The sequence below is a fragment of the Pongo pygmaeus genome, chromosome 4 (genome assembly GCF_028885625.2).
Source record: "Pongo pygmaeus isolate AG05252 chromosome 4, NHGRI_mPonPyg2-v2.0_pri, whole genome shotgun sequence".
NCBI lineage: Eukaryota > Metazoa > Chordata > Mammalia > Primates > Hominidae > Pongo > Pongo pygmaeus.
Genome location: NC_072377.2, coordinates 89,306,105 through 89,313,674, shown reverse-complemented (window position 1 = coordinate 89,313,674; position 7,570 = coordinate 89,306,105). Strand labels below are relative to the sequence as shown.

The 7,570-nt window shown below is 39.7% G+C and overlaps 1 pseudogene; it reads right to left on the bottom strand.

Moving 5' to 3' along the window:
* Window positions 1–4,460: 4,460 nt before the first annotated feature.
* On the bottom strand, window positions 4,461–5,190 carry LOC129036208 (28 kDa heat- and acid-stable phosphoprotein-like; annotated as a pseudogene).
* Between the last annotated feature and the right edge of the window lie 2,380 nt (window positions 5,191–7,570).

The window sequence follows — 7,570 nt, the reverse complement described above, 5'->3', positions numbered from 1 at the left end:
CATGTCTCCTCTTAAACCTGTGGAACTGTGAGTAAATTAAACCTCTATTATTCATAAATTACCCAGTATCAGTTCTTTATACCAGTGTAAAAACAGACTAATACAGAAAATTGTAAAAACAGACTAATACAGAAAATTGGTACCATGAGAGTGGAACACTGCTTTAAAGATACCTGAAAATGAGAACGCAACTTTGGAACTGGGTAAGAGGTAGACAGTGGAACAGTTTGGAGGGCTCAGAAGAAGATAAGAAGATGTAGGAAAATTTGGAACTTTCTAGAGACTTCTTGAATGGTTTTGACCAAAATGCTAATAGTATTATGGACAATAAAGTCCAGGCTGAGGAGTTCTCACATGGAGATGAGGAACTTATTAGAAACTGGAATAAATGTCACTCTCTCTATGATTAAGCAAAGATACTGGCAGTATTTTGCCCCTGCCTTAGAGATCTGTGTAACTATGAACTTGAGGGAAATGATTTAGACTATCTAGCAGAAGAAATATCTAAGCAGCAAAGCATTCAAGTTGTGGCCTGCCTGCTCCTAACAGCATATAGTCATATGTGTTCATAGAGATATGATCTGAAATTGTGACTTAGGTTTAAAGGGAAGCAAAGTATAAAATTTTGGAAAATTTGCAGCCTGACCATGTGTTAGAAATGAAAACTCATTTTCTGGAGAGAAATTCAAGCCTGCTGCAGAAATTTGCATAAGTACAGAGAAGCCTAATGCTAATAGCAAAGACAATACAGTAAATGTCTCCAGGGCATTTCAGAGATCTTCACAGCACCGCTTCCCATCATAGGATTGAAGGCTTAAAAGGGAAAATGGTTTCGTGTGGCCAGGCCCAGAGCCTTGCTGCTCTGTGCAACCTTGGGACCTGGTACTCTGCATTCCAACCACTTCAGCTCCAACTCTGGCTAAAAGGGGCAAAGGTACAGCTTAGGCCATGGCTTCAGAGGGTGCAAGCCAAAAGCCTTGGTGGCTTCCATGTGGTGTTGAACCTGTGAGTGCACACAAGGCAAGAATTGAGGTTTGGGAACCTGCATCTAGATTTCAGAGGATGTATGGAAATACCTCATGTCCAGGCAGAAGTCTGCTACAGAGTCAGAGCCCTCATGGAGAACCTCTACTAGGGCAGTGCAGAGAGAAAATGTGGGTTTGGAGGCCCCACACAGAGTCCTCATTGGGACACTGCCTAGTAGAGCTGTGAGGAGAGCACCACTGTCCTCTAGACTCTAGAAAGGAGCTGCATCATGTGTCTGGAAAAGCTGCAGGCATTCAAAGCCAGCCCATGAAAGCAGCCACAGGGGCTGTACCCTGCAGAGCTACAAGAGCAGAGCTGCCCAAGGTCTTGGTAGCCCACTCCTTGCATCAGCATCCCCAGGATGTAAGACATGGAGTCAAATAAGATTATTTTGGAGCTTTAAGATTTAATGATTGCTCTGCTGCGTTTCAGACTTGCATGGGGTCTGTAGCCCCTTTGTTTTGGCCAATTTCTCCCTTTTGGAATGGGAACAATTACTCAATATTTGTACTTCCATTGGATCTTGGAAGTAACTAATTTTTTTATTTATTTTACAGGCTCATAGGCAGACAGGACTTATGTTGTCTCAGATGAGATTTTGGACTGTGGAATCTTCAGTTAATGCTGAAATGAGTTAAGACTTTGGGGAAATGTTGGGAAGGCATGACTGTATTTTAAAATGTAAGAAAGACATAAGATTTGGGAGGGACCAGAGATGGATTGATATAGTTTGGCTCTGTGTCCCCACCCAAATTTTATCTCAAATTGTAACCACCATTTTTTGGGGAAGGGGTCTATTGAGAGGTGATTGAATCATGGGGGCAGAATTCCCCCTTGCTGTTCTCATGAAAGTGAGTGAGTTTTCATGAGATCTGGTTGTTTGAAAGTGTTTGGCACTTCTTTTTCTTCTCTCTCTCTCTCCTGCCACCATGTAAAGAAGGTATTCCTTCCCCTTTGCTTTCTGCCATCACTGTAAGTTTCCTGTGGACTCCCAGTCATATATCCTGTTAAGCCTGCAGAACTGTGAGTCTATTAAACTTTTTTTCTTCATAGGCCTTTGTGCCTATTTTTATACCAGTACCTTTCTGTTTTGATTAGTATAGCTTTGTAGTATATTTTGAAGTCTGTTAGTATAATACCTCCAGCTTTGTTATTTTTGTTCAGGATTGCTTTGACTTTTCAAGTATTTCATGGTTTTATACAAAATTTATGATTTTTTTTCACTTCTAAGAAGAACGTTATTGCTATTCTGATAGGGATTACATTGAAAATGTAGATCATTTTGTTTATTATGGACATTTTAACAGTATTTTTTTTCCAGTCCATGAACATGGGACAGCTTTCTACTTTTTTGTGTCCTCTTCAATTTCTTTTATTGATGTTCTATAGTTTTTATTCAAAGATCTTTTAATTCTTTAGTTACATTTATTTCTAGGTATATTTTGTAGCTATTATAAATAGAATTGCTTTCTTAACTTTTTTTCCAGATTGTTTGCTGTGACTTACAAAATGCTACTGATTTGTACATGTTAATTTTGTATCTTGTAACTTTATTGAATTCATGTATCAGTTCTAAGATTATTTAGGTGGAGTCTTTCATTTTTTCTAAATATAAGATCATAGTGTCTGCACACAGGGAACAATCGAATTCTATCTTTCTAATTTTGATGCCCTTTATTTGTTTCCCTTATCTAATTGCTCTGCCTAGGACTTTCAGTACTGTACTGAATAAAAATGATAAAAGTAGGCTTCCTTGCCTTGTTCTAAATCTTAAAGAAAAAACTCATTTTTTTCTCACTCAATATAATGTTAGCTATAGGCTTGTCATATATGACCTTCATTATTTTGAGATATGTTCCTTCTGTACCCAGTTTTTTAGCGTTTTTTAATTATAAAAGGATGTTTAATTTTCTCAAATCCATTTTTAGCATCTATTGAGATTATTATTTGAATTTTGTTTTTGACAGTTAATTCAGTGTATCACATTTTCTTTCATGTGTGTTGATCACTCATCTGTGGGATGTTTTACACTTTATCCTGGTGAATGATCTTTTAAATGTGTTGTTGAATTCAGTGTGCAAGTATTTTGTGGAAGATTTTTTTCATCTATGTTCATCAGTGATATTGATATTTAGTTTTCTATTTTTGTTGTGTCTTTGGTTTTGGTATCAGGAAAATGTTGGCCTCATAAAATGAGTTGAAAAGATTCCCTCTTTTTCAATTTTCTTGAAAAGTTAGAGTTGAATTTTTATTAGTTCTTCTTTGAATGACTGTTAGAATTCAGCAGTGTAGTCATCAGTTCTTGGGCTTTTCTTTAATCTGAAAATTTTTAATAAAATTTAATTTTGTTTGGGAAAGTTTTTTTACATTTATCTTTCATATTTAAAGGCTAGCTCTGCTAGGTACAGTATTTTTTGGTTTTTAGTTTATTTTTCTTCAGCAGTTTAAATATTTCATTCTCCCTTCTGACCCATAGCATTTCCACTAAGAAGTCTGCTGCCAGTTGTTTCTGAATTCCTTTATATTTGCTTTTTTTCTCTTGCTTCTTTTAGTATCCTTTCTTTTTCATTGACCTTTGAGAGTTTGACACCTTAGAGTTGTCTTATTTGGATTGAGTCTGTTTGGTGATTGTTGGTCTTCTTGCACCTGGATATTAATATGTTTTGCTAGATTTGCAAAGTTCTCTGTTAATTTTTGAATAAACTTTCTACCCCTATCTTTTCTCTACTCTCTTTTTAAGGTAATCACTGTTATATTTGCACTTTTGAGGCTATTTTCTAGATCTCATATGCATTCTCTATTTTTTATCATTCTTTTTCTATTTCTTTTGACTTTGTATTTTATTTTTATTTTTATTTTTTTTGATAATGTCAAGTTTAATCTGCCAAATATACAAGTTGAATTTGTGGAGCATGTTTTGCCTGGGTGCCACACAGTAAACAGAGGTTTCTTGAAATGATCAATGGGTAGGGTTAAAAATGGGCACTGGCCCCGGCCAGGTGGGTAGGAACCGGTCAGAGAAGGGCAGACAGGCAAGGCTTCGATCAGATAGGACTGACCAGGAACAAGCCATGACCCTTGAGGACCCAGGGGCACGGGCTCCCATATGACAGCCTCTCTCTGAATGAGCACCCAGGCAACACAGTCCGGGGCTGGGTGTAGCAAACCCGTCAGCAGCTGCCTCCTGGGACAACCACCCCCTTAAGTGCTATCTATCAGACAAATGAAAGCTCTTCTTACGCCATCTCCCAGGTACCCCCCAGCAAGGGCTCTGAATTCTAAAAACAGCAAAAACATTCAAATGGTTACATATGAAATGCTGTCCTGAATCTTTCTGTCTCAAAGATAGCAGCTGCCCCTGCCCCAGCGCCCCATCACATCCCCCAAACAATTTATGTACCAAGATGAAGAGGAGGCCCCAGGCCATGGGGGGGCTCCTGGCCGTGAGGGGCTGTTGCAGCGGCGCCAGGGCACATGGTGGGCGAGACACAGCAGAGGTCCTGGCAGCGTGGCCCAGGTCCCCGGCATCTCCTCCCACGGGTTGCGGTTACTTATTCAGGGAGAGCGACTGCATTCGTTTTCCTGACAATGTGGCATAGTCTTTTGCTTTCCTTTCCTCTTCCTTCTTCCGGGCAGCCTCCTCCCGCTGTTTCCAGATGATGGCCAGTTGGGCCAGGTCGGCCTTGGCTTGCTCTGCCTTCCCGGCCAAGTGCATTTTCATGTAACGCTGTTTTGCTTTCTGCTTCTCAATCTCTTCTCCTTCTCTCCTCGAAAGCTCTGTTGGCCCGTCCAGATCCAGTTGTGTGACCTTTTTGGTTGTCTGTGCCACCCGGTTGGGGTTCTCGATATCTCTGAGCCCTTCGACACCTTTGCGCTTTTGCTGGTAGTCATCTTCTTCATCCTCACTCTCATCTGAGTCTAGAGATTTCTTCTCCTTTTTGGGGTCACCTGCAGCCCCATCTCCACCTTCTTTTTGTCCTCTTCTTCCCTGACCTTCTGCTTCTCAGCATGCAGCTGCGCTTCAATCTCCTCAGGGCTCGTATACTGCCTCACCTGGCCTTTGTGGCCTCCTTTAGGCGTCGCGGCTCCGCGGCTGCGGCCTTGACTTTGTATGTTAAATAGCCTATCTTTGAGCTTACCAATTATTTTTTTTTGTTTGATCATTTCTGCTGTTGTGACATGTTGATTCAATTTTCACTTTGTCAATTGTATTTTTTAGCTACAGGATTTCCATTTGACATTTTAAAATTATTTCAATCTTTTTGTTAAATTTTTACAATAAATTAACAAATTGTTTACGTGTGTATATTTGTATGTTTTCCTGAAGTTCATTGAACTTTCTCAAAACAATGAATTTTAATTCCCTGTCAGAGAGGTTACATATCTTCATCCCTACAAGGCTGATTATGGTGTCTTATTTAGTTCACTTGGTGAGGTTATATTTTCCAGAATTTTATTAATGTTCGCGAACGTTTGTTACTGTTGGGGCATTGAAGAATTAGATATTAATCTAGCCTTCACATCTTACCTTATTTGTATTTGTCCTTTTCCAAAGGACTTTCCAAGAGTTCAAAGGGACTAATTGTTGAGTTTCATAAGCCTGTTGTTGCTGCAACTGTTTCCACACCAAAGGGCATGCTAAGTGCAGATTCCTACATACTCAGCCCTGATAGGCTTGGTGAAGATTAGGGAGAATTTCCTGGGATCCCAAGTAAAGTGCCTTGCTCACTTGCCTCTTTGTTCTCTAAGCAAATGGAGTCTCATGATGTTCTGAGATGCCTGGAGTTGAGGGAGGAATGATATGGGCACTCCTGTGACCACTGCTGGCACCACACCACAAGCCCATGGCCTCCCAGACCAATAAAGTCCCAGGGATAGTCCAAAGACTGTGACCACTATTTATTCAATTCCTGAGGCCACGGTAGCCAGCTATTGGTGAATCCACTCAGTAATGCATTCCCTTCTGGCCCAGGATAGGTTTAAAAGCCCTCTTCAGGGGCAAGAGACTGAAATTAAGGGTTTAGGGACTCTTTCCAGGGCTGCCTTACTATTGTGGTGCTGGTACTAGGTTTTAAGGTAAAGTTCCCTGTGGATGTCTCTCTTCTTCCCCCAAATGGCGTCTCTCTCCATGATGCACTGCATGGAGATGGAGGAGGGGTGATGCAGGTACTCCTGTGGCCAGTGAACCTGGTGTTACACTGAATTACACCCTGAGCTCACAACCTCCTAGACCAGAGCAACACTGAGATTTGACCAAGAACCATGGTCAGTCACTACAGGATGTCTGCCACTAAAATTTATTTGCACCAAAATCTCAGAAATTATCACTAAAGAACTTAATCATTTAACCAAATACTACCTGTTCCCAAAAAACCTATTGAAATAAAAAAAAATTAAAAAATTATTTGGGACTGGAAGCCACTTTATTCAGTTGGTAGTGAAGTAGGCAGGTACTCAATTTCCTCCAGCAGAAGAGGGAGATTCCCCTCTAGCTTTGAGCAGATTTAAGTGTTTCCTTCATGGGCACCAGCCTGAAATCAAGGACCACAGAATTCTACCCAGTGCTGTGTTCCACTACGACGGAGCCAGCACTGAGTTACAGTGTAAAGTCCTATGTTCACTTCTTTCTCCCTCCCATAAGCACACAGGTTTTCTCTCCCCATTGCCCTGCCAGGGGTTGGAGCAGTGTGGTGTAGGCAATGTGAAACTGCCCTTCCTACTCTCTTCAGTGTGTCTTTTCTTGTTGTACTAAAACTACCTACTATGATCTCTCATCTGATTTTTTAATTCTTCTGAAGGTGATTTCTCATATGGATAGTTGTTTAATTTGATGTTCCTGCAGGGAAATTAACATGAGGATGCTGAACAGTTTTGTAAAAGTTTATTCTAAATCCCATGAACATTTTTTGCTGATATACTCTTTTTGATTTTTGGACATGATAATCTTAAAACCTATATTGTAATATTTGCCTCAGGGGTCATTTTTCAACTTTAGTCTTAAAAAGATTGAGGTCTATCTTAAATTAGGATTTTCAAGAAATGGACCGAATGAGTAGTCTTTGACTCACTTACTGTTTACCGATGACAGTGGGCTTCACCTTTTGTAGGTTTCCAGCTGTAGAGCAAAGTGATTGACATGATTTCCATCATGATCTCATTTCTACTGATATTTTTCTAGGTTATCTTTGTTGTCTCAAGGTGGGAAATATTTCTACTTTAAAACAGAGATAGCAACAAAAACAAATACCTATAGGTTTAGTGTTATTAAAGATGAGATATTCTACTTTAAACTTTAAAGTTGTCTGCCTGTGTACAGTTGTGTTTCCTATTTCTTAATACTCTGAAATGAGAGAGAGAGTAGCAGAAATATATTAATACCCAATGAACATTGCTGTTTTTAGCGCTCTCTTCTTTTTCCTGTAGTCTCTTCTAACTTTCATATATATACACTTACATGGTTTGATTTTAGGAAACACTGCTCTTGTTACCCTATACAACTGTCTATGTACAGCAGAATTATAAATGTCCAATTTTCTGATTAGTA